Here is a 27,191-nt window from a genome sequence, read left to right as displayed (position 1 = left end):
ATGAATACGAGCATTGTGTGCTCCATCATATCCTTGAAGTACGATACCAATAAGTACAAATATCTTTACTTCTTTATTTTATTCCAAAGATGTTCAAACCATCCAAGAGATCAAGAGTTAAAAATTGCTTCTTGGAAATATTAAAAATCTAAATTCTAATCATTTAAAAGTAAATATGAGCTAGAAGGCAGAGTTCGTTTCTCTTGTGCATGGTTACACCAGGTATAACGTCCAAGTCTATATCTTCTTTACTCATGCAATCCGGCAAACCCCAATCAAACAAGTAAAGAAGATTAGCAAGTAAAAGTTCCACCATAGCAACCCCCATCGACATCCCTGGACAGATTCTTCGACCAACCCCGAAAGGAATCAATCCGAGATCATTACCCTTAAAGTCATTGTCGCTACCTAAGAAGCGCTCTGGGAAGAAGTCATCTGGGTTCTCCTAAAACTCAGGATCTCTTCCTATAGCAAATGCATTCACATAAACTATGGTTTTCTGCTTGATTTTCTAGCCATGTAAAATAGCATCTTTCTTCGTTTCTCGAGGAATTATAATAGGAGTCGGAGGGTATAGCCTCATGGTCTCTTTTATCATTGCCTTCAAATAAGTGAGTTTGGGAAGATCATCTTCATCTATTTTACCCTTCTTTCCAATCACATTTCTCACTTCTTGTGCTTTCTTCATTGCATTAGGGTTCTTCATTAACATTGTCATCAACCAAACCACTGATGTTGCGCTAGTATCTGTCCCAGCTGCGAATACATCCTAACCATGAAACATAAATTAATGCCACGAGAAGGTTATCAAAAACTATATAAGAATATGTTCAGATTCTATGGAGTAGGCTACTACAATATATATACGTAATGCAAAAGGTATTTATTGAGGCTGTATTAGTGATGGTTTAATTAGATAAGAGCATGTTTAACGCCCCTAGCCATAGTCATCTCCTAAACCACCCCCTAACACATTTTATGAACTTGGGTGTTGTCCATCAAAAGTAAACCTCATTTAATTTTTTTCAGCCAATGAGTGAAGGTCATCTATATCATCGAATCATAATCAAATTTTAAAAGTATTCTGATTAATTCACTCATTCAATTATATATTTTCCAATTTAGGCCATTAAACCATTAAATTGAGTCCTGTCGAATTATTTGTGTGTCATGAAAGCAATGAAGGAGAAGATATGAGGGTTAGGATTTGCAATATATATATTTACAATTAAGAAAAACGTTAACTATATTAAAAACCAAAAATAAAAAATAATATTTACGTCACCACTCACAACTTCAACATCAAAAAACATATACAAATATTCTCATTGAAATTACCAAAACATATATTAAAAATTATATCCGATTTTTTTTTTTGTAAAAAAGGATATTATTTATAATTAAGAAACAATTTTATAGTAAAAAAATAAGCGGATCATAGGTCTAATCAAACCCATATAGCTTTTAAACCGTACTATAATATCTCATTTATTTGTGAAACCTTTTTATATCAAACTCTAAGTATATTATTAACTTTCAAGCAATAAATAAAATCAAAATACAAAAAGATATATAAATATTTTAAATGAATAATTTAAAACAACCCCCGTCTAGTGTGTGTGTGTGTGTGTGTAAATGAGAGAAGTTAACGTACAAATGAAATTAACGTGCTAATTGTGTTAATTAAGTATAATAATTATATATACTAGAAGAATAATTATGTCATTACATCATAGAGTAATTACATAATTACTCTATGATGTAATTACATAATTATGTTAGAAAATAAAATCAATAATTATGTAAAGATCTCATTTCCATTCTAAACAATAACCAAGACAGCAAGTGACCGTTACATAGCAACAATCAAGGGATTATTTTTTACTATTATTTCTTTTTCCTTGTATAGAACATAAGAGCTCTTATTTAAGTATGATCTTTTCTTTGTATGATAATAAGAAAAACAAATCAAAGAATTGTATTTTTATTTTCTCTTATTTCAATTTCAAGATGGTATCAAAGCAGTGTTTTTGATCATTGGATTAAACTGCTCAATACTACTCATCATCATCAACCCGATTCTTTCTACCCTTCAGAAATGGCCGACGATAATCTTGCAATGCAAATCATCAGTCTCATAAAAACCAGTCACAATACACATCAAAACCAAAACCAAAAACGGATTTCCGATAGCCAAACGATCGCTGTCGGTAACCGTCAAACCGCGAGTGTCGTAACCAACAAAACAAACAATGATGGGCTTGCTTTGCAAATCACGAATCTCATAAAAACCATTTTCGGGAACTCAGAAACCAATGCTCCGAGAAACAGCAACACCATAAGCCACGAATCGTTGCAACAACGGTTCGCGTTTGACGATTCTGAACAGTACAACGACGAAGCGTTGCCGCCTGACGAGTTTAGGTCTGGTGGATTTAATAATGAGCCAGAGTTAGAGCTGGCTATTACTCCGGCTACTACCGGTTCTGGCGCAGCAAAAGGGGGCGAAGAAGTCACCGGCGTCGGCGGAGGCGGTACCGGCGGAAGCGGTACTCTGAACATGACTGGTCCGGCTGCTGAAAAACACAGAAGGAGACCACCGGGTTTAGTGAAGAAACAAGTGAATACTTTAAGTTGTGATGGTGTAGTATCCGCCGGAGATGGAGGCGGCAGCAATGGCTTCTACAGGGATGAAGGTAAAGGGTTTGAGAATCATATCTCAAACCCTTCGTCTTTTAATATTTCATGTTTTAATAATAATTTTTTAAACCCTATAATTTTAGACATGTTTAATAAAACACCTGATGAATCTATTGGTTATGATACTGGTCAAAACATAATTGAAAACCCTCAACATAATTTATTTGTCCAAAAAACTAATCAAAATACATTTGTAGAGGGGTCTGGAACCGAAAAGGGTATTTTAGAAGCCACTGGGCAAGTAAACATGGTCAAAACGTACGAAAATAAAGAAAATTCATGGATATTTGATTGTGGTGCTACCGACACCATGACTAATGAATTATCGGACATGATTTCAAAATCCAAACCCAAGATTAACCACATTAAAACCGCAAATGGGGGTATAGTTCCCGTAGAGGGAGGGGGAACTATAGAAATTTCCCCGACTCTAAGACTTTCAAATTGTCTTTATGTCCCGTCGTTGTCACGTAAATTATTATCAATTAGTCATGTAACGAAGGAACTAAATTGCTCAGTATTAATGCACCCTACTTTTTGCATTTTACAAGACATTAGGATGGGAGTAATTATTGGGCGTGGCACCAAACACCATAGATTGTATTATGTGGACGAAGTGACTCAACATGGTAATGCGATGCTAGCTCATGGAACTACAAATTGAGAAGATTGGTTATGGCATAGACGATTGGGACACCCATCTATCGGTTATTTACATCTTTTATTTCCAAAATTATACCCTCTAAATGAACCAATAAACTGTGAAGCGTGTGTTTTGGCTAAAAGTCATAGACATACTTTTAAACCGAATAATACGAAAGTTAATATACCTTTTTCCCTTATCCATTCGGATGTATGGGGACCAACAGAAGTTATTGGGGGCAAAACTTTCATTTTTTTGTTCTTTTCGTTGACGATTGTACTCGTATGACGTGGATATATTTTCTAAAACATAAATATGAAGTTTTTGAAAGATTTACTAATTTTTATGCTATGATACGAACACAGTTTAAAACCAACATTCAAATTCTTCGATCCGATAATGGGGGGGAATTCGTTAACACCGCTATGACACAATTTTGTCAATCAAAAAGAATAATCCACCAAACTTCTTGTTCCTACACTCCTGAACAAAATGGGACGGTTGAACGAAAAAACCGCATTCTCTTATAAATCACTCGAGCCCTCCTAATTGAATCTAAAACCCCTAAATCCTTCTGGCCTGATGCTCTTTCCACTGCCACTTATCTTCTCAATCGACTTCCAACCAAAGCCCTTGATCTAAAAATCCCTCTCCAAACCCTCTCTGAATTTACCAAACTTCCGCCAACACTTACACTACAACCTCGAATATTTGGGTGTTCCATGTTTGTTCACATCCCTAAAATAAATCGAACCAAGCTCGGTCCTTGTGCTGAAAAATGTGTTTTCGTGGGCTATGGTGTCAACCAAAAATGATATCGGTGCTATAGTCCAAAAAGACGTCATATGTACACTACCATGAACTGTGACTTTCTTGAAACCGAATTTTTTTATACATTCCAACACAATGGCCAGGGGGAGAAAGAGGATGATGACACATTGAGTTGGCTAGAATGGGTTCCAAAATTGGCTCCATCAGAAGAAGTCTATCAGAGTATCCAAACACCATCATCACCAGAAGATCACAATACCCATGATGAGTCACACACTTCACAACAATCTGGTGGATCGAAATTTAGTGCCTCAGACCAAAATTCTCCCAACATACCATTCGAGGTAAGTGACTCTCAAATATCAGAAAATATAACAGACAAAATATCTTTAGAAAATCAAGCTAATGACAAATCTGATAATCATGAGATAGAAATAGAACAAACAGTGCATGAGGAGCATATTCAAGAAGAAACAACACCAGAAGAACCGGTTGAGAAATATGTTCTACCACCAAGAGCTAGCAGAGGAGTCCCACCTAAACGATACTCTCTAGAAAAACAATCAAAGTCGTCTAAATACCCCATGGCAAACATAGCTGAATGTAACTTATCCACAGAAGCTAAAGCCTTTAACTCTTCCTTGTACGCTGAACAAATTCCTACCTCTCTAGAACAAGCCTTAAAATCAAAGAAGTGGAAGGACGCAATGGAAACAAAGATGAAGGCACTAATGAAAAATGACACATGGGAAAAATGCAGTCGTTTGCCAGGAAAGAGACCCGTAGGATGTCGATGGGTCTTCACTATTAAACATAAACCTGATGGAACTATTGAAAGATATAAAGCGCGGTTAGTGGCTAAAGGCTATACCCAAACATATAGGATTGACTACTCAGAGACGTTCTCCCCAGCAGCCAAGATTAACACAATCATGGTTCTTTTTTCAATCGCTGCAAATGAAGGATGGCCTCTTCATCAATTTGATGTTAAGAATGCCTTCCTACATGGAGAGTAACCACTTGAAGTATACATGGAAGCTCCACCTGGATTCACAACAAATTTCAAGGCAAATGAAGTATGTCGGCTAAAAAAAATCACTCTACGGTCTTAAGCAATCTCCTCGAGCTTGGTTCGGCAGATTTACTCAAGCAATGAAAGGATATGGATTTCGACGAAGCAACTGCGATCACACGCTCTTCCTTAAACAGAGAGGTAAATTTGTGACTTGTTTAATCATATATGTTGATGACATGATCATTACAGGAAACGATGATAAAGAAATGAAGAAGTTGAAGGCAAAGTTGTTCTCGGAATTTGAAATGAAGGACCTAGGAAGACTTAAGTACTTTCTTGGAATCGAAGTGCTAAGGTCTAAACAAGGTATCTTTATAAGTCAGAAGAAATATATTCTTGACCTTCTAGCTGAGATAGGAATGCTCGATTGCAAGCCTGCCGATACCCCGATGATGGTGAACCATAAACTCCATTTGGAAGAAGGAGGAGAATTGGCAAACAAAGAAATATATCAACGTTTGGTAGGTAAACTAATATACCTCTCGCATACTCGTCCAAATATTGTGTATGTGGTAGGGGTAGTCAGGAAGTTTATGCATCAACCTCAAGTCACTCACATGGAAGCAGTATGAAGAATTATCAAATACCTCAAAGGGACAATAGGCCATGGGGTTATCTTTAAACCAAATAACCATCTCAACGTCCAATTATATACAGATGCAGATTGGGCAGGAGATAAAGATGATGGAAGATCAACATCGGGATACTTTACTTTGGTTGGTGGAAATCTAGTTACTTGGAGAAGCAAAAAACAAAAGGTGGTAGCACTGTCCAGTGCTGAAGCTGAATTCCGAGGGATTGCACGAGGCGTGACAGAGGTCCTATGGATATGTAGACTTTTGACAGAAATTGGATTTCCTCAAACCGAAGCCAGCAAGATCATGTGTGACAACAAAGCTGCAATTCAAATTTCAGAAAATCCAATTCAACACGATCGTACAAAACATGTGGAGGTTGATAGGCATATCATCAAAGAAAAACTCGAAGCAGGGATTATAGAACTACTATTTGTTCGATCAGAAGACCAGTTAGCAGATATTTTAACAAAGGCCGTCAACAGGAGGATATTCAGTGATTTCCTTAGCAAGTTGAGCATCGGAGACCCGACTACTCAAATTGAGGGGGAGTGTTAAAAAATAAAATCAATAATTATGCAAAGATCTCATTTCCATTCTAAACAATAACCAAGACAGCAAGTGACCGTTACATAGCAACAATCAAGGGATTATTTTTTACTATTATTTATTTTTCCTTGTATAGAACATAAGAGCTCTTATTTAAGTATGATCGTTTCTTTGTATGATAATAAGAAAAACAAATCAAAGTATTGTATTTTTATTTTCTCTTATTTCAATTTCAAGAAATTACTCTACTTTTATTTTTTCATTTTTATATGTTATTACTATTTAACTAAAAAAAGAAATAAACATTATATATATATATATATAGATTGCAAAAATTCATATATGCACATGGTAATCTATATATATTTACCTCGTATAAGATACAAATATTTATTTTTATGACCTACATATTTTGTTTAGGTTGTGGTAAATATTAACAACATATGAAAAGAATGAAAAAATATACATTAAATAAGATAATTATTGTGCTTAAAAGTGAATTAGTGGTTTTCACAAGTTTTTTAAGTAAGTGAATTATGTTGGGCCGTCCTTATGTGTGTGTAAATTACTAAATTAATTAATTAAATAGTTAAAAAAATTGATAAACTAGCAAAGCATAATTTAAAATGTTATTAATGAGAGGATCTCAACAACATGAAGTCAAGATTAGCTAGCTACCACACGCATTGTGGCTGTAGATTATTATCAGTCTTGAGTGTGTGTTCTAACAAGGATTCTAGACCACTAAGGCCAAGATTAAAGGAGTTCCACATTTCCAATTTGTTACTTTTCGGCTTTCGCAAAGAAGGTAAAAGGGTAATGGTTACATATTTTTAATTTTCTGGTAACCATCATTTTTCTTTAAATATGAATTACTTTTTTTGTAACAATATTAATATATATATATATATATATATATATATATATATATATATTGAACGGCCAACTAACTAACGCCGGGTACTCCGTACGCGGTTCCCATTGGCTAAAGGTAGTCCGAGCCGGCCAGTAGTCCGGACGGACGGAGCCCCTAGCAGTTCACCAATTGAGGGATTCACCGGATAAAACCCGACTCCAACGCCTGCCAAACGGCACGACAGCAAGTAGCCGGTAAAACCGGGTGAGATCAGGACTCGAACTCTGACAAGCCAGGGTTATACATCATATCTCCCGTATAAATTGGTGATAACGAGGTTTGAACCCACTACCTCTCACTAGTAAAGTGAATACTTTACCATTAAGCCACATCCAATTTATATATTATTAATATATATTAAATAGAAGATTCAATCATACTTACAATTTTACTATTCAATTTACTATTTAATATTTTATTAATTATACCAACTAAATTATTAACCTTAATTCCATAAATAAAAATAATAGTTTTTATTTCTTTTATTTTACTTTTTGTTTAAACTAAATAAAATATTTACAAATTATATTTTTAAACACTACACTAGGGCAAGTGTCGGCTTTACATGTTTTATTTGTCGGTTAGTTAAACGATTTTTTCAAACTTTGTTTTCCTATTTTTCATAGTTCGTCTTTAGAATGATCGAAACTTTTTTCATGATTTAAAAATATCTCATCGTCTCATGATTTTATATCCGCGTTTCAACATTTGATACCTCACCTTAAACTATTTTTTTTGGCTTACTAATTTATGTTTACGAATTTGTGTTGGTACCGCTGATACTAACCGAATTTGCGTTAGTTTACAATTGTAACGTGTCGGTTTTTTTGGTTCTACATATGATATAATTTGTTGTATTTTGGCATTGACAGGTTTATTTATTTTGTTTAGTTTCGATGTAGTAACTTGATACAGACTGACTCCGTATTGACTTGCAACGAGTTTATAGTTTAACTCTTTTACATATGTTTTTTTTTGTTCGACTTAACGGTCTCGTCACAAAGCGCAGGGTCCTAAATCCTAGATATACATAAAATGAAGTATTTTTTTTTATTTTGTTTTACTTTTTGATAGTAAATATCACCATATTAAAAAAGTTGTTTTTAATCGAGTATAACTTGCTAGGTTTTAAAATGTATTTTTAATTATTCTGGTATTCATGTTGTTTAATCATTTTAACATGATGTTTGGATATGCATATTCATAATCAGCCAATGGAGAGGAGATATAGATTACCATTAGCATGACTTTTATGTGCTTATGAGTGAGGCTAAAATGTTTGTCTTTTATAAGTCGTAGCAAAATGTCGATAACATCCTCCTCTTCCTCATGTGACTTAGGGCTTTGACGGTTGAGATGTTCATCAATGAGTTGTTGGTAAAACAAATCAAAATCTTGGAAGTGTGACAACTGCCCTATCCGACCCGACCCAGGTACCCGTTTTCGAATCCGATTCTTTTTATGATTTAAAATTTGATCATTAACCTTTGTAATTTAACATTTAATAAATCATATATATTTGTATATTACTTACTAATAATAATTTCCTTCCCGCTTTCTTCTCTCTTTCTTTCTTGTCGCCGTCCCGCCTCTTTCTTTCTTGTCGCCATCTCGCTCTTTCTCTCTTGTCGCCGTCCCGCCCCTCTGCTTAACCCTTACGCCTTGAACCCCCTTTTCTCTTAACTCCTGCTTGTCCTTTGGTTCTTTCCGCCTAAGGATGTCTGCGCAGCTCCACGCGCCAGACTCCTTACAAGGAAGCCTGCGTGAAGACCAGCTGTTTCTAGGCGAACTGTTCCCGCAGCGCGCTAAGGACTGGAGTTCTCCCCGCGGCGCGCTAAGAATTGTAATTCTTCCCGCGGCGCGCTAAGAACTTTAATTCTTCCCGCGGCGCGCTGAGGATTGTAGTTCTTCCCGCGGCGCGCTAGGAATTATTTTGGTCTGCCTTCGCCCTCGTGCGTGCGCTCGAGTCTTCTCGCGCTAGACCTCAAGTCTTTTCTTCTGTTTTATCCAGCCTGTTTGCTTTGTGATATCTTATCTTCTGTGCTGTTGACCTAACCTGCCTTATGTCTGAAAAGCCACTTTCGGCGCAGCATGCGCACCAACCCTATTGGTTGGCAGAAAAAGTGACTGACATTATCTTTTGAGATCTGCTTTTCCAGAACCTTTACCTGACACCTCCTTTGCTTTATTCTGTTCCTGTCAGCCTTTTTCCCTTATCCCCTGCAGCTACCATATCTTTTGATATCTTTTACTTTTCTGATCTTTTGCTTTTTGATATCTTTTGCTTGATTCTGTAGAAGATCTTTTCCCCTTTTCTAGGGATTGTGTTCCCTAGGGTTTTCCTATATATAATGCTACTTTCTACACACAAACACTTAATTTCCTTCTCCTTGCTCTCTGCCGTTGTTCCTCAGCCGCTTCTCCTCTCTTTGCCTCCGTTTTCTCCTCTGTCCTCCCTGCATTTCCGGTAATATATATATAATAATTTGTTTAAGATACATATTACTAATGGTTACATATATTCAAGACTTAAAACCAATCGATAAACCAATAAACTCTTATTTATAGGTTAACTTGTGCTTGTTTAAAAGTTGGTTCTTGCTTTAGCTTTCAACGCACCGTTTACATGTGAGTAATCTCGTACCTAATCCCTTTTTTTTTATTTTTAACGTTTTGGGATGTTCATGTGTTCGTACAAACTTGAGTCTTAAACTTGTTTATGAACTTTCGTCGCGCAGTATCCCATGTGTAGGGACGTTTACTTGGCTGTTTATTTGTATGTGTGAATCATTAACCGCTTTGTTCGGCCTATTCCGAAGTTTTCATGGATCCATTAGATGAACACGGGAGACCTATCGTTTACGGTTTTCTTTTGTTTACACGTGCACAGATGATTTCTTGTTTTTGTGCTCAATTGGGAGCACGGATTGAACTATGAGCTATGATCTATTTAGGCTTGATCACAATCTGATTACACCCTTGTTAAACACCAGATTTACACATGTTGCGCGCAGATCTATTATTATCTATTTATATCTATTAAACTTGATCTCTCACCGACACGCAAGTGTTGACGTTTTATTTTAACACATGTTCAGGTTTGCTGTAGCTGTTTCTGGAAGCTTGAGGACACATAGGATGTTTTCTTTTCTTTTGGACCTAGTTTAAAATGTAACAAGACAAGTTTATGTTATTTGAATATTTTGATTTATGTTATGATTTATGTTACTTTACAAATTGTGTTGCGCGTGCGTGGTAAATGTATTTATTAAATATTGACACCCAAATAGTGTCACGAGTAATGAAACAATACGTGGCGCCCCGATGTATAATCCGCCATCGGTCGGGGTGTTACAGATTGGTATCAGAGCTCTGTGACTTTAGGATAGGTGGTTAGACGTAACGACCTAGAATACCTAAGAGTCCCTTCTCGCGCATGAGAGAAATCTCATGTTCGCGCGCTAATTGTTATTTACTCGATATTTATAAAATATGCTTGCGCATACGCAGCACTTGATTTCATGTTTTATTCGCGATCTTTCGATTTTTATTAAATTTCAATTTATTTCTTTACTTACATATTCGTTTGTTGTGGGGATTGAAAATCCGAGAAGTCATGGTGATACATGAATAGTTGATTTTCAATTACCATTAACTTTATGTTTTAAATTGAAGATTTGAAAAGTCATGGTGATACATGAATTGTCAATCTCTAATATTCGTTTACTCGATAATTTAAATTGAAGATTTGAAAAGTCATGGTGATACATGAATTGTCAAATCTCCAACATTCATTTACTCGATATTTTAAATTGAGAATTCGGAAAGTCATGGTGATGCGTGAATTGTCGATTTTCAATTCGAATTCATTACCTGTATTAAGTTTGCATTTTACTTCAAATTTGATAGCGTTTAACTTCGCGAAACAAGCTTTACGACGATGTACTTTGCGCTAAAACGATATTAACAAAAACTAAAACTTTTATAGAATGCCTCCGCTTTCTCGCCGCCATCAGAGGAGAGAAGCCTCGCGCAGACGTAGGCAGCAACGTTCCCAGGAAATGGCCGCCGCAATAGCCCAAGCCTTAAACCAAACTAATACCAACCCCTCCGGATACAATATTAAATCCTTCAATGCGGGTAACCCTCCGAAATTCACAGGACTTGAAGGAGCCACCGTAATGCTCCAGTGGCTCGAGAAAATTGAAAACACTTTCCTCCATACCCAATGCCCTCCAGACCGACGAACCTTATATGCCTCTAGTGTCCTGGAATCAAGGGCGCTTACTTGGTGGAACGGAGTAGCTCATGCGCGTGGCGCAGAAGCTGCTTCTAGCATGCTCTGGGAGGAATTTAAGGATCTCCTGACGCGAGAATTCTGCCCTCCCAACGAAGTAAAGCGCCTGGAGGAAGAATTTTGGAATCTTAAACAATACAGTGGTGAAGCGCGCGAGTACGCGACGCGCTTCCATGAATTAAGCTTGCTTGTCCCACACCTAGTTACCCCTTCCCGCCGAGCCATCGAGAAGTTCCTTGGGGGTCTCCCCATGGAAATTCAAGACTCTGTATGGGCCAGAAACCCAGTAACCCTCTCTGACGCCATCGAGTTGGCCGCTGTGCTCAGCGACAACCATGTCAGAGCAGGAACCCTGTTCCTGCGGGGATCTGAGAAGACCAAACCCACCAAGACTGTCCCAGAACCAACAGAAACCAAACCAGAACCCTCAAACCGTAACAACCTCAAGCGCAGGCGCAAAGCCTATGCGCTTACCAACCCGCCCATTGTCCAGCAACCCGCCTACCAACCCCTAGTACACGCTCTTAACCCACTGTCAACCTACCCCACACCCCCTGTAGTCCATAACTATGCCTTAACCAATCCCGCACTCCCTGCCCCGCCAACTAAGAAACCCTACACAGGAAACCAACCGTTTTGCCCAATCTGTAGACTTCATCACCCAACTCACACCCCGTGTCGACAATGTAACCGATGTGGCTGCGTTGGCCACTCTGCTGAGTACTGTAGAGTCCCTTCCGCCAACCCAACTGCGCAAACACCACCAGCCTACCTGCAGAACCCACAACCAACATACCCTAATCCACGACCCAGGTCGTGCTATAACTGCGGTGATCCCAGTCATTTCCGGAACGCGTGCCCGAGACTACAAGTTCAGATTACGCAAGCGAACCCAGTTAACCAAATTTCGAAACAAGTGACGCGCGGACGAGCTTTTAACATAACCGCGCACCAAGCGCAAGCGAATAATGACGTGGTTAATGGTACATTTTTACTTAACGGACATTATGCATCTATACTCTTTGATACTGGCGCCGATAGAAGTTTTATTTCTCGCGCATTTGAGCAGAAACTTGCGCGACCGCGCATAAACTTAAGCGAAAACTTTTCAGTTGAATTGGCTAATGGTGAAACTATTTTAATAAACTCCGTAATCAAAGATTGCACGCTTAACCTTAACGAAAACGATTTTCTGATCGACCTCATCCCCATGCCTCTTGGAAGTTTTGATGTTATTATTGGTATGGATTGGCTCTCGCAAAACCGCGCTGAAGTTATTTGCGCCAAGAAGTTGATTCGCATCCCTCGAGAAAATGGTGATCTTTATATCTACGGCGAGAAACCGTCTAACGGTCTTAAACTTATGTCTTGCACTGAAACCCGAAGACTCTTGCGGAAGAAATGTATCGCATTCTTAGCCCATGTGGTCAAACCCGATGAAGGAAAGAAGAAACTTTGTGAAATCCCTATCGTGCGCGACTTCCCTGAAGTCTTTCCCGAAGATCTTTTTGGTTTACCTCCCGTTCGGGAAGTCGAGTTTCGTATTGATCTTGTCCCTGGTGCTTCCCCCGTAGCCAAATCTCCTTATCGTCTTGCACCCGCTGAGATGCAAGAATTAGCAAGTCAACTTCAAGAGTTGACTGATAAAGGATTCATTCGCCCTAGCTCTTCGCCCTGGGGTGCTCCGGTGTTGTTCGTTAAAAAGAAGGACGGTTCGTTTCGCATGTGTATTGATTACCGCGAGCTGAACAAGCTCACCATTAAGAACCGGTATCCCTTACCGCGTATTGACGACCTCTTTGATCAACTCCAAGGTGCCTCTTGTTTTTCCAAGATCGATCTCCGTTCTGGCTATCACCAGTTGCGTATCCGCGAAGAGGATATTCCTAAAACTGCCTTTCGAACTCGCTATGGCCATTTTGAATTCTTGGTCATGTCCTTCGGTTTAACCAACGCACCCGCTGTTTTCATGGATCTAATGAATCGGGTGTGTAGGCCTTTCTTGGATAAATTCGTGATTGTGTTTATCGATGACGTTCTGATTTATTCCAAAACCAAGGCCGAGCATGAGCAACATCTTCAGTTGGTGTTGCAAAAGCTTCGAACCGAGCAACTCTTTGCCAAACTCTCCAAGTGTGAATTTTGGTCGGATGAAGTACAGTTTCTTGGCCATGTTGTTAACAAGATGGGTATCCATGTCGACCCATCCAAGATTGAAGCAATCAAGAACTGGATTACGCCATCCACTCCTACCGAAATCCGTTTCTTTTTGGGCTTAGCTGGTTACTACCGGCGATTTATTTCGAACTTCTCAAAGATCGCTTTGCCTTTAACAGCTTTAACGCACAAAGGCAAACCGTATATTTGGGGCTCGAAGCAAGAAGAAGCCTTCCAAACGCTCAAGCGATTGTTGTGCGAAGCTCCTGTTCTAGCGCTACCTGAGGGTAATGACGATTTTGTCGTGTATTGCGATGCATCCAACCAAGGTCTCGGTTGTGTACTTATGCAACGAGGCAAGGTTATCGCTTACGCGTCAAGGCAACTCAAAATTCATGAAAAGAATTATACGACTCACGACCTCGAACTTGGTGCAGTTGTATTTGCCTTGAAAATCTGGAGACACTACCTTTATGGTACTAAGTGTATCCTCTACACCGACCATAAAAGCCTTCAGCACATTTTTGATCAAAAGGAACTTAACATGAGACAACGCCGATGGAACGAACTCATCAGCGATTACGATTGTGAGATCCGTTATCACCCTGGAAAGGCTAATGTGGTAGCTGATGCGCTCAGCCGCAAACCCAGCCAGCTTAACTGTATCTTGCCGCGCACGCAGCTTCACTTCGCGCCGATCCAAAGCAACCTTGAATTGCGCATTCGTGACGCGCAGCGCGCATCCATCAGCAATGGCAACCTTCGCGCCGAGTTAGCGTGTGGTGCGGAAGCGCATTTTGTCCCTAATCTGAGTGGAATTCTCTGCTATCTCAATCGCATCTGGATTCCTTGTGATGAAGATCTTCGCACTGTCCTACTGAGTGAAGCGCACAAAACTCGGTATTCCATTCATCCTGGCGCTGATAAAATGTACAAAGATTTGCGCATTACTTATTGGTGGCCCGGTATGAAAAAGGATATTGCTATGTTCGTAGCTAAATGCCTGACTTGTTCTAAGGTAAAAGCTGAACATCAACGCCCATCTGGTTTGCTCGAACAACCTGAAATTCCTACGTGGAAATGGGAAGGTATAGCAATGGACTTTATCACCAAGTTACCTTTGACTGCAAGCAAACATGATAGCATTTGGTTAATAGTGGATCGATTGACCAAGTCTGCTCATTTTCTGCCCATTCGTGAAACTTACCGTGTTGAGCATCTTGCGCAGCTCTATGTCAAAGAGATTGTCTGCCGTCATGGTACTCCCTTGAGCATCATATCCGATCGCGATGGCCGTTTTATATCTCGCTTTTGGAAATCTCTCCAAACTGCGTTAGGAACTCGTTTGGACATGAGTACTGCATATCATCCTCAGACTGACGGACAGTCTTAGCGAACCATCCAAACCCTTGAGGATATGCTTCGATCTTGTGTTCTTGATTTTGGAGGTAATTGGGATTCACACCTACCTCTGATCGAGTTCTCTTATAATAACAGCTATCATTCCAGCATCGGTATGGCCCCATTTGAAGCACTTTACGGTCGAAAGTGCCGCTCACCGATTTGTTGGAGCGAAGTGGGTGAAGTTCAAATCACAGGACCCGAACTAGTTCAAGAGACAACCGATAAGATCGCCAAGATCCGTGATCATCTGCTGACTGCCAGAAGCCGACAGAAGAGTTACGCAGATCGCAGGCGGAAGCCTCTCGAATTTCAAGTTGGTGATCTTGTTCTCCTCAAAGTGTCGCCCTGGAAGGGTGTTGTCCGCTTTGGGAAGAAAGGTAAGCTTGCGCCTCGTTATGTTGGTCCGTTCAAGATTCTCGCGCGCGTAGGAAAAGTTGCCTACAAACTTGACCTGCCGCCCGCGCTCAGCAATGTGCATCCAACGTTCCATGTATCCAATCTCAAGAAATGTCTAGCTGACGAGAACCTTCACATACCACTTGATGAAGTTCAAGTTGATGAATCTATGCATTTCGTTGAAAAGCCTGTTGAGATTATGGATCGCGAGGTAAAGCAAACCAAGCGCAGTCGCATCCCTATTGTTAAAGTTCGTTGGCAGTCCAAGCGCGGAGCCGAGTTCACTTGGGAAAGGGAAGATCAGATGAAGATCAAGTACCCGCACCTTTTCTCTGCGCAACCTACTTCGAGATAAATTTCGGGACGAAATTTCTTAAAGTAGGGGAGACTGTGACAACTGCCCTATCCGACCCGACCCAGGTACCCGTTTTCGAATCCGATTCTTTTTATGATTTAAAATTTGATTATTAACCTTTGTAATTTAACATTTAATAAATCATATATATTTGTATATTACTTACTAATAATAATTTCCTTCCCGCTTTCTTCTCTCTTTATTTCTTGTCGCCGTCCCGCCTCTTTCTTTCTTGTCGCCATCTCGCTCTTTCTCTCTTGTCGCCGTCCCGCCCCTCTGCTTAACCCTTACGCCTTGAACCCCCTTTTCTCTTAACTCCTTGCTTGTCCTTTGGTTCTTTCCGCCTAAGGATGTCTGCGCAGCTCCACGCGCCAGACTCCTTACAAGGAAGCCTACGTGAAGACCAGCTGTTTCTAGGCGAAATGTTCCCGCAGCGCGCTAAGGACTAGAGTTCTCCCCGCAGCGCGCTAAGGACTGGAGTTCTCCCCGCGGCGCGCTAAGAATTGTAATTCTTCCCGCGGCGCGCTAAGAACTTTAATTCTTCCCGCGGCGCGCTGAGGATTGTAGTTCTTCCCGCGGCGCGCTAGGAATTATTTTGGTCTGCCTTCGCCCTCGTGCGTGCGCTCGAGTCTTCTCGCGCTAGACCTCAAGTCTTTTCTTCTGTTTTATCCAGCCTGTTTGCTTTGTGATATCTTATCTTCTGTGCTGTTGACCTAACCTGCCTTATGTCTGAAAAGCCACTTTCGGCGCAGCATGCGCACCAACCCTATTGGTTGGCAGAAAAAGTGACTGACATTATCTTTTGAGATCTGCTTTTCCAGAACCTTTACCTGACACCTCCTTTGCTTTATTCTGTTCCTGTCAGCCTTTTTCCCTTATCCCCTGCAGCTACCATATCTTTTGATATCTTTTACTTTTCTGATCTTTTGCTTTTTGATATCTTTTGCTTGATTCTGTAGAAGATCTTTTCCCCTTTTCTAGGGATTGTGTTCCCTAGGGTTTTCCTATATATAATGCTACTTTCTACACACAAACACTTAATTTCCTTCTCCTTGCTCTCTGCCGTTGTTCCTCAGCCGCTTCTCCTCTCTTTGCCTCCGTTTTCTCCTCTGTCCTCCCTGCATTTCCGGTAATATATATATAATAATTTGTTTAAGATACATATTACTAATGGTTACATATATTCAAGACTTAAAACCAATCGATAAACCAATAAACTCTTATTTATAGGTTAACTTGTGCTTGTTTAAAAGTTGGTTCTTGCTTTAGCTTTCAACGCACCGTTTACATGTGAGTAATCTCGTACCTAATCCCTTTTTTTTTATTTTTAACGTTTTGGGATGTTCATGTGTTCGTACAAACTTGAGTCTTAAACTTGTTTATGAACTTTCGTCGCGCAGTATCCCATGTGTAGGGACGTTTACTTGGCTGTTTATTTGTATGTGTGAATCATTAACCGCTTTGTTCGGCCTATTCCGAAGTTTTCATGGATCCATTAGATGAACACGGGAGACCTATCGTTTACGGTTTTCTTTTGTTTACACGTGCACAGATGATTTCTTGTTTTTGTGCTCAATTGGGAGCACGGATTGAACTATGAGCTATGATCTATTTAGGCTTGATCACAATCTGATTACACCCTTGTTAAACACCAGATTTACACATGTTGCGCGCAGATCTATTATTATCTATTTATATCTATTAAACTTGATCTCTCACCGACACGCAAGTGTTGACGTTTTATTTTAACACATGTTCAGGTTTGCTGTAGCTGTTTCTGGAAGCTTGAGGACACATAGGATGTTTTCTTTTCTTTTGGATCTAGTTTAAAATGTAACAAGACAAGTTTATGTTATTTGAATATTTTGATTTATGTTATGATTTATGTTACTTTACAAATTGTGTTGCGCGTGCGTGGTAAATGTATTTATTAAATATTGACACCCAAATAGTGTCACGAGTAATGAAACAATACGTGGCGCCCCGATGTATAATCCGCCATCGGTCGGGGTGTTACAGGAAGCATTTCTCCAGCCGATCCATCTTGCCCGTGAACCTATCAATCAAACTTACAAAAGGCAAGCCATGCCAAATATCCAAAGCATAGTTATCCACTATAGTCTCTTGGAGCTCACTAAGTAGCCAAAAAACCTTCTTTCTTACATGTTCATCTTGGCACCTTTTGCCAAAAGAGACTCTCATCATGATAGTACATGTCACGCTCTTGGCGATTTCGCTCAAGTTTATAACATTAGACAAAAGTGCTAGCCCATGTATCGTACTCATGGCACGTGAGACTTCATCTTCACGAATATACCTAGAAGATTGTATCCTTTTTGGGCTTAATAGATGAGTTGTAAAAATCTTTCTCATCTCCTTCCACTTCTCATCATAGTGCGAAAAGGCTACGTCTATCCCACCATACGAGAATTTTTGGATGCCAAGCAATCTTGGCCCACTACAAAATATAATATCTTGGGTTTTCATGACTTCTTTCGCTACACTTGCTGAGGAAACAAAGATAATTGGGACGAAACCAAAGCGAAGATATATTATTGGGCCATAGGATTTTGAGAGCTCCCATAGTGAAGTATGTATGTTTGATGGATTGATTTGGTGCAAGTTTCCAATGAAGGGTAGTCCAGCAGGACAGGGTGGATTTAATCATAATTTGCTTTTGATGATTTTGGGGAGAAGATAGAGCAGAAATAGGAGGGGTAGAGACAAAAGAAGAAACAGAAAAATTTGTTCCATAGTTGAGAGATTGCTCGGCTTCCAAATGTTATGGCTATATTATTGAATACGTACATGAACCAGAGATAAGAATGTATTGGATCATGGATGAATGTTGGCCTTACAAAATTAAAGCCATATGGTATTTTGTTACCATTGCTCTATGTATAGTGAGAATGATAAATTCATTCTTGCAACACTCATACACTAGATTGTTTTTAGTCTAGATTGTTTTTAGTGATACTTATAGAATTTCGTATAAAATAATAGGGGATATTGAGTACACAAAAATATACTACAATAGTTATTATTATTATTATTATTATTATTATTATTATTATTATTATTATTATTATTTGAGATAGTGACCTTCTGTTAACTCAAAAAATTACAATAAAGTGATAGGTAAACGGGTAACAAGTTACGCCGCAACCTCTTTCGGAAGAGAATGATAGGAAATTAAATCCTATTACAAAGAGGAGATGGGGGATTATATATAAACTTCATCAACAAATTCATTCAAGCTTTACACAATACTTTATTCTTGCTTATAAATAGAACGTTTAAACTTGTTTGGGCCTACGCTTACTGGTCGACTTGAGCTCTTAGGCTGGATCCATTTGGCGTTTGGGATTAGATCAATAATGATCATAAGATTCATAGCAAGGTGTGGGTCAAAATAATTTTACTTTTTACTTTTCAACTATTAATTAAATAAGATATCAATTAACTAATTAGGAAGTTCAAACCATGTACTAAATCAAGAATTATTCTTATAATTTATTTAAAAATACACTTGAGCTAGAAGGCAAAGTTCATTTCTCTTGTGCATGGTTACGCCAGGCATAACGTCCAAGTCTATATCTTCCTTCCTTATGCGATCCGGCAAACCCCAATCAAACAAGTAAAGTAGATTAGCAAGTAAAAGTTCCACCATATCAACCCCCATCGACATCCCTGGACAGATTCTTCGACCAGCCCCAAAAGGAATCAATCCGAGATCATTACCCTTAAAGTCAATGTCGCTATCTAAAAAGCGCTCCGGGGAGAAGTCATCTGGGTTCTCCCAAAACTCAGGATCTCTTCCTATAGCAAATGCATTCACGTAAACTGTGGTTTTCTGGTTAATTTTGTAGCCATTCAAAATAGTATCTTTCATTGTTTCTCGAGGAACTAGAAGAGGAGACGGAGGGTATAGCCTCATGGTTTCTTTCATCACTGCCTTCAGATAAGTAAGCTTGGGAAGATCACCTTCATCTATTTTATCCTTGTTTCCGATCACATTTCTCACTTCTTCTTGTGCTTTCTTCATTGCATTAGGGTTCTTCATTAACAATGTCATCGATCAAACCACAGTTGCTGCACTAGTATCTGTCCCGGCTACAAATACATTCTAAAGATAAAGCATGCAATTAATACGAGGAATCTATGAAAAAACTAAATAAGAATATGTTCAGATTCTATGATGTAGGCCACATGTTATATGTTCGTAAAACAGAAGGTGTTTGTTGTAGCTTTATTGGTGTGATAGTTTAATTAGATAAGGGTATGTTAATGGTCTAACACCCCTAGCCATATCATATCCTAAAACACCCCAACATTACACACCTTTGTGAACTGGGCGTTGCCTGAATGTTGGAGTGGGGTGTCTTGCCTATTAAAAGTAAGCCTCATTAAATTGTTTCATACTTTCATCCAATACGAGTCACTATATCACTTTCTTTTTCTAATTAGTTATTTATTTAATTTACAAAATAATAATAATAATAATAATAATAATAAATGTGAGAGTCATGAAATCATTATAGACCATAGTGGAAAAAAAACCTTTGCGTACATGGCAGAGCTTTTTCATGCAATCATGGATCCATTACGTATGCCCTATTGGTGAAACTTGCATAATGATGTCTCACAAGGGAGATGTAAATTGCTTTTCTTACATGAGGGTGATAAATAGTGCTGCCTTTTTAGACCCTTTCATGTTAGGCATTCGTAGTGTAGCCAAGTGGTTTAAATATCAAAATGAATTTTTAATTATTCCGGTATGGCCACTTGGGTTCTAGCAAAGTGGTAAGACTGCCCTCATATTGAGGTTGTGGCACTGTTTGAATAAAAAAATAATTAAACAGGTTGCAACATGGGTCATTGCCATTTGTCATCACATCAATGGGTGTATTTTTAGTTTCTTTTTCTTTTTTCTTTTATAATAATTAGTTTATCTCTAATCTTGATTTTTTATAATAACTTCAATTAACTTTTTTTAAAAAGTATGAAAATACAATCTTTTCAGTTTTTTTATGAGCACAATGGTATAAAATTTATTAAAAACAAAGTTTGTTTTAAAAATGTATATTTAATATAAAATAAATATTATCATCACTTATTTTTTGAAATATTTTTAAATTAAAACTTTTATTTATTTTAAAATAAAATTAACTTTTTCTCTATTTCTAATCACTTTTAATTAAAAAACACCAATTATAATCAATACTTATTTAATAAATATTAATGAAGGTTGGGTTGCTAGTAAGTGTGAAAAATTTAGTTGGATTGAGCTGAGCAGGTGAAAAAGAGAAAAAATAGTTTTATAATAAAATGTTAAGTTGGATTGTGAATAAATATAGTCTAAGAAACAAAGCTTCTTTGGTGGAGACCCTTATTCAAATCTCTTATGGGAAAAATGATAATAAAAAAGGGTATTTGTTTAGAAGTTAAAAAAAAATTATTCCAAGATGATATTTTAATAATATCATCATTTTAATATGATGTTGGAATACACATTCAGCAAATAGAGAGGAGATATGGATTACCATTAGCATGGCTTTTATGTGCTCGTGAGTGAGGTTGAAGAGTTTGTCTTTTGTAAGTCGTAGCAAAATGTCAATAACATCTTCCTCTTCCTCATGTAACTTCAGGTTTTGACTGTTGATGTGTTCATCAATGAGTTGTTGGTAAAGCAAATCAAAACCTTGGAAGCATTTCTCTAGACGATCCACCTTGCCCGTGAACCTGTCAACCAAACTTACAAAAGGCAGGCCAGGCCAAATTTCCGAAGCATAGTTATCCACTATAGTCTCCTGAAGTTCACTAAGTAGCCCAATAACCTTTTCTCTTTCATGTCCATCTTGGTACCTCTTGCCAAAAGAGACTCTCATCATGATAGTACTTGTAACACTTTTGGCGACTTCACTCAAGTTTATATTCTTAGAAGAAAGAGCTAGCCCGTGTATTTTTTTCATGGCATGTGAGACTTCGTCCTCACTAATATACCTAGAAGATTGTATCCTTTTGGGCTTAATAGATGAGTTACAAAAATTTTCTCATCTCTTTCCACTTGTCATCGTACGGAGAAAAGGCTACATCTATCCCCCCATACGAAAACTTTTGGGCGCCGAGCAATCTTGGCCTACTGCAAAAGTGAATATCTTGGGTTTTAATGACTTCCTTCGCAACACTTGCTGATGAAACAACAATAGTTGGAACGAAACCAAAGCGAAGAGATATGATTGGGCCATAGGATTTTGAGAGCTCCCATGGAGAAGTATGGATGCTTGATGGATTGATGTGGTGCAAGTTTCCAATGAAGGGTAGTCCAAGAGGACCTGGTGGGTTGAGCAATCTTGATTTGTTCTTGATGATTTTAGGGAGATTAAGGTAGAGGAGATATAGGAGGGGTAGTGACAAAAGTAGAAACAGGAAAACTAGTTCCATGGTTGAGAATTGAGATTATGAACTTGCACTCGTAGTTGTTACTATATTGAATAAATATAACCTAGCTAAGATCATAAGAATGTGTTGGAAAAATGTTTGCCATACAATTACATTGAAGCCGTGTGGTTTTTTGATTCCTATTGCTCGATCTATCATCTATCTAGAGTGAGAGTAATGTTAAATATTGCAAATATTATATTTGTTAAAAGTTTTGGAATTTTAGATTATTAATATATTACGGCAACAAATATCATGCATGATGATAATCAATGGGTGTTGCTAAACGTACCCCACTTACACCAGTTTTACTAAATATATATCCCTTAATTTATTTGATAAATTATTATTACCACTTAAAATTATTTATATACATATTAGTCCTTACAACATTTATTTTACTTAATAATCTCCACTATATATATCAAATTAAAAACTATCAAGTATTACTATTAATTTATTTTTTTAGTATTAATATTTTAAATATTTATAATATCTTTTTTTAAATTTTAATAGTAGATATATTTATAATATCCTTATTTTACCTCTTTATCTTTTACAAAATGAACCTGAAACTCAAAAACCTAAAACCCTAAACCCGAACCTTAAACCCGAAACCCTAATCTCTAAACCCTAAAACCGAAACTTGAAAACCTAAAACCCTAAACCCGAACCCTAAACCCGAAATCCTAAACCCGAAACCCGAAAACCTAAACCCTAAGCCCGAACCCTAAACCCTAAACCCAAAACCCGAACCCTAAACCTGAAACCCTAAACTCGAAATCATAAAACAAAAAGCGCAACTTGTAAAAAAAATATGAAATTCTTATTTTTGTGCTAATTTGATAATTATATGATTTCAAAGGGTAATATGAAAGTTGGTTTTTCCAAGGAGGGTATGACAAGCAACCAGGGGTACATTTAGCCTGACCCTAATCAATAAAGCAAGAGAGCGGCATGCAAATATGCAATACTTCTACTTGAATTGTAACACCAATAAAGTCTTGTGTTTGTTAGGCTGGGTGTAATGGGGCGTGAGATTGGGCGAAGAGGGGCGACAACACCCCTCCCCCCGGCGATATGTGGGCGAAAAGGGGCGGGGCGAAGTTCTTTTATCACCGATGGGGTTTAAATAATAATATTATTATATTAATTTGACCGTTGTAACGGTCAAAAATAAAAAAAAATTAATACAATATATATATATATATATATATATATATGAACATACACCTTCTTCTCCATTTCATACACAATTGATACCCAAATTCTTCAAAAAAATTTAGCAAAATGAATCCTACAAACAACCCGAACCAACCGACACTCGTGGAAGTCGCCGCTACCATGAGAGAAATCATCAAAAAACAAAAAAAATGTGTCGAGGAACTCAACGATGTCATGAACGAAACCAACAAACAACACGAAAAGATTGACCAAATGTTGGAATTGCGGGAATTGAGTGAAAAATACTAATCCCTCAAAGCGGCCGGATCACACGAAGAGGCCGCATTATTGCAACGACAACGAATTGAAAAAATGCGCAAATATTATGGATATTAGTATGTTATTTAGTTATTTTTTTAATATTTTTAGTTATGTATTTTTTTTTAATTTTAATGCATTATTAGTTATGTTTTTTAATTTTTTGTATTTCTTTTTAATTTTAATGCATTTTTATTTAATTATTTAAATAAATTGGTTTTTATTTAATAAGTTTAGTTATAAAAAGAAAATAATAAAAAAAACACACTGTGGGCCCAACTTGTAGCCCCTACACCATTACACCCTAAAACAAATTTCCACGCCATACTGACTGGACGCCACGTGTCACAATTCGCCCATAATTGTAGCCCCTCCATTACACATATCCTTAGTGTTAATCAATTAATTGGTTCTTTGTAAAGCAAATGAGATCTTGATATAACCCAATCCTATAGTCTTTTAAGAGTTAATGTCCATTTTCGTCCCTGTGGTTTGCTGCTTTCGCCACTTCAGTCCAAAGTTTGAAATTTTGTCAATTTAGTCCTTATGGTTTTAAACATTTGCCAATTACGTCATCTTGTCTAACGGCATCCAACTATGCCGTTAATTTAAGGGGTATTTTTGTCTTTCTCCTGTGTATGTTTAGTTAATGGCCAGTTTCGTCCCTGTGATTTGATACTTTTGCTACTTCAGTCCAAAGTTTGAAAATTTTTCAATTTTATTTTTAATTTATTCAGTTTTTTTTTCTTTTTTTTGTCTATAGCCCTTAAGAGCATAATCCAAGCCCAAAACCATCGAGCATCGACCAAACAGGTTTACGTTTACTCTGTCGATAACAATAATCATACCCTCCTCGTATTTAGTTTCTAGACATTTTCTAAACTCTCCCCCATGGTGGAATTCATTGGTAAAGTGGTCAAGGTAATTCCCTAAAACCGTACTATACCGATAAAAATAAAATCGTTTATTTAGTTAATGCATAATAGTTACGGTTTAGAGATTAACATATTGTAGCAAACATCTTGGTCGAAATCACATCAGGAGGTGGATTATCCAGCATTTCCATGTTTGCTCTAGAAATCGATACACTAGATCGCATGTGTGTTCTTTAAATTGTGGTGTTGTTCTTGAATTCTTTATATCGACTACAATTCTAGGGTTGAATTCGACGAATTCAAGAACAATACCAAGATTTGAAGAACACACAATGCGATTTAGTGCATCGATTTCTTGAGTAAACATGGAAATGCGGGATATTCGACCTCTTGATGTTGATTTCGACCCTGATGTTTGCTACGATATGTTAATCTCTAAACCCTAACTATTATGCATTAATCAGAGAAACGATTTTAGTTTTTTCGTATAGTTCGGTTTTAGGAAATTACACTGACCACTTTGCCAATGAACTCCATTATGGACTGATGTAGCAAAAAAAATACTGAATAAATTAAACATAAAATTGAAAATTTTTCAAACTTTGGACTGAAGTAGCAAAAGTATCAAACCACAGGGATGAAACTGGCCATTAACTAAACATAAACAGGAGAAAGACAAAAATTCCCCTAAAACTAACGGCATAGTTGGATGTCGTTAGACGGGGGGACGTAATTGGCTAATGTTTAAAACTATAAGGACTAAATTGACAAAATTTCAAACTTTGGACTGAAGTGGCGAAAGTAGCAAACCACAGGGACGAAAATGGCTATCAACTCGTCTTTTAATTTAAAATCTTGGCACATATATCTAGGTTTACCATTCTCTCATAAAGATCTAAAGCAACAAAAATACAAAACGATTTTGATTTTTTTGTTTGTTTGTTTTGATACTACAAATTTCATCCTTTCACTCGAACTCTGGCCTCCCCAAGAGGACTCGAACCCCTCTTCTTTGCTCTCCATAAATTATAAATCTTAAGAAAATCAAATATTCTCAGTTATCTACATATCGTTTCCCAGAGAAACTGGTATCAAAAGCATATCCTACGCTATTTGAAGGGAAATGATAGTAGATGGAAAAAGCATATCCTACGCTACACTACTAGAAAGCAGGGTAGTTTAGTGCAAATACACGAAAATGTTTATATGAAAATCCCTTATAGTTTTGAAAAAGGAAAGGAACATAAAGTTTGGAAACTCATAAAATCTCCCTATAGCTTGAAACAAGCCTTGAGAAACTGGTATCAAAAGTTTACTTAGGCACTTCTTGAAATTGGTTTTACACAATCAAAAGGAAATCATTCTTTTTTCTTCTTTCGTTCTAAAACCATCTTCTTGGTAACTCTTATCTTGTTGACAATGTAATCATCGTGGGAAATAGTGCCACCAAGATCGACCAGACAAGGATTTTCTCAATACCAAATTTGGCATAAAAGATCTTGGCATTGTTAATGTTAAATATTATTTGTACATTAAAGTGGGCTTGAATTCGAGACGGATTAGTTCTCACCCAGAGGTAGTACGTTCTTGACATCCTGGAAGACTAGACTGTGGGATGTTGGGTTGTCGGCCTAGTACATTTCATATGGAACAAAATTTAAAGGTCGACAAGTTTGATGTAGAAGAACGAGTTGATTCTGGCCAATCATGTCGTCTTGTCGGACGACTTCTTTATCTACAAGCAACCATACCGGATATCCCACTCAGTAATGTTTTACTTTCGTTTGTCATCGATCCTCAACAATCTCATGTGGATGTAATCACAAGAGTTGTACGTTATACTTGAAAGCAACTCCAAGGCAAGGTATTCTTCTTCCCATATCCGGGGGAACTGATCTTGTTGCATACTTTGATTCGGACTAGCTCGGGATTCCTGAGACCAGAAGAGCCAAGACAGGTAATTCACTACTTCTTGGTATGGCCAGCTTCATGGACATCCAAGAAGCAATCTGTCAAGATCTTCCACTAAAGCAAATATGGAGCTATGGATATGGTGAGTGAAATCCATGTCAGCGTCCATGTCACCTGCCATGTCAGCATCCATGTCACCCGCCATCCGCCACGTCAATGTCCACGTCAACAGCCATCCACACAAATTGATATAGTTTTAACCACACATATTTATTAGTTTTAGCCACACATATGTGTAGGTAAGTATTATATATACCTACACATAACTAATGTGTGGCTAATAATCTATATCTACATGTCGGAGGCAACACATCATAACACTTAACTTATGTGTAGGTAAAGACAATTACAAACTCATAATAGGCTTTTACCAACACATAGCTAATGACCCAAATTTCTTGTGGTGTGGAATTGTGGATGCGTTGGCCGTTAATAGACTTGAGTTTACTTAAAATGGTACAACTACTCTATTTTGTGACACTCTTGCTGTTAATCACATTACTAATAACCCATTTTTCCACCAACGTACTAAACACACATAAATAGATTATAGATTGTTGCTTTGTTCGGGAACGGGTTGAGTC

The 27,191-nt window shown here is 37.8% G+C and overlaps 1 protein-coding gene, 1 long non-coding RNA gene and 1 pseudogene across 3 annotated transcripts in view; 1 reads left to right on the top strand and 2 right to left on the bottom strand.

The window, feature by feature from the left end:
- The window catches only part of LOC143539479 (large ribosomal subunit protein eL8y-like), a 243,587-nt gene that overhangs the window by 161,379 nt on the left and 55,017 nt on the right, over window positions 1-27,191 (top strand). The gene's annotated exons all lie outside the window — the stretch shown is intronic.
- Window positions 55-8,631, bottom strand: LOC143539476 (uncharacterized). The gene is made up of 2 exons (XR_013136451.1): window positions 8,466-8,631; window positions 55-769 (listed from the first exon to the last, which is right to left on the bottom strand). It is a non-coding gene; the product is annotated as an uncharacterized LOC143539476 (long non-coding RNA).
- On the bottom strand, window positions 19,325-22,286 carry LOC143539472 (6,7,8-trihydroxycoumarin synthase-like; annotated as a pseudogene). The gene is made up of 2 exons (XR_013136449.1): window positions 21,382-22,286; window positions 19,325-19,964 (listed from the first exon to the last, which is right to left on the bottom strand). The product of XR_013136449.1 is annotated as a 6,7,8-trihydroxycoumarin synthase-like (transcript).

The sequence above is a fragment of the Bidens hawaiensis genome, unplaced genomic scaffold, assembly GCF_021521415.1.
Source record: "Bidens hawaiensis isolate Kalapana, Puna unplaced genomic scaffold, B.hawaiensis_p1.1 tig00011896_1, whole genome shotgun sequence".
Classification (NCBI taxonomy): Eukaryota; Viridiplantae; Streptophyta; class Magnoliopsida; order Asterales; family Asteraceae; genus Bidens; species Bidens hawaiensis.
Note: the sequence above shows the minus strand (reverse complement) of the source record. Positions and strands in the feature narration are given on the sequence as shown.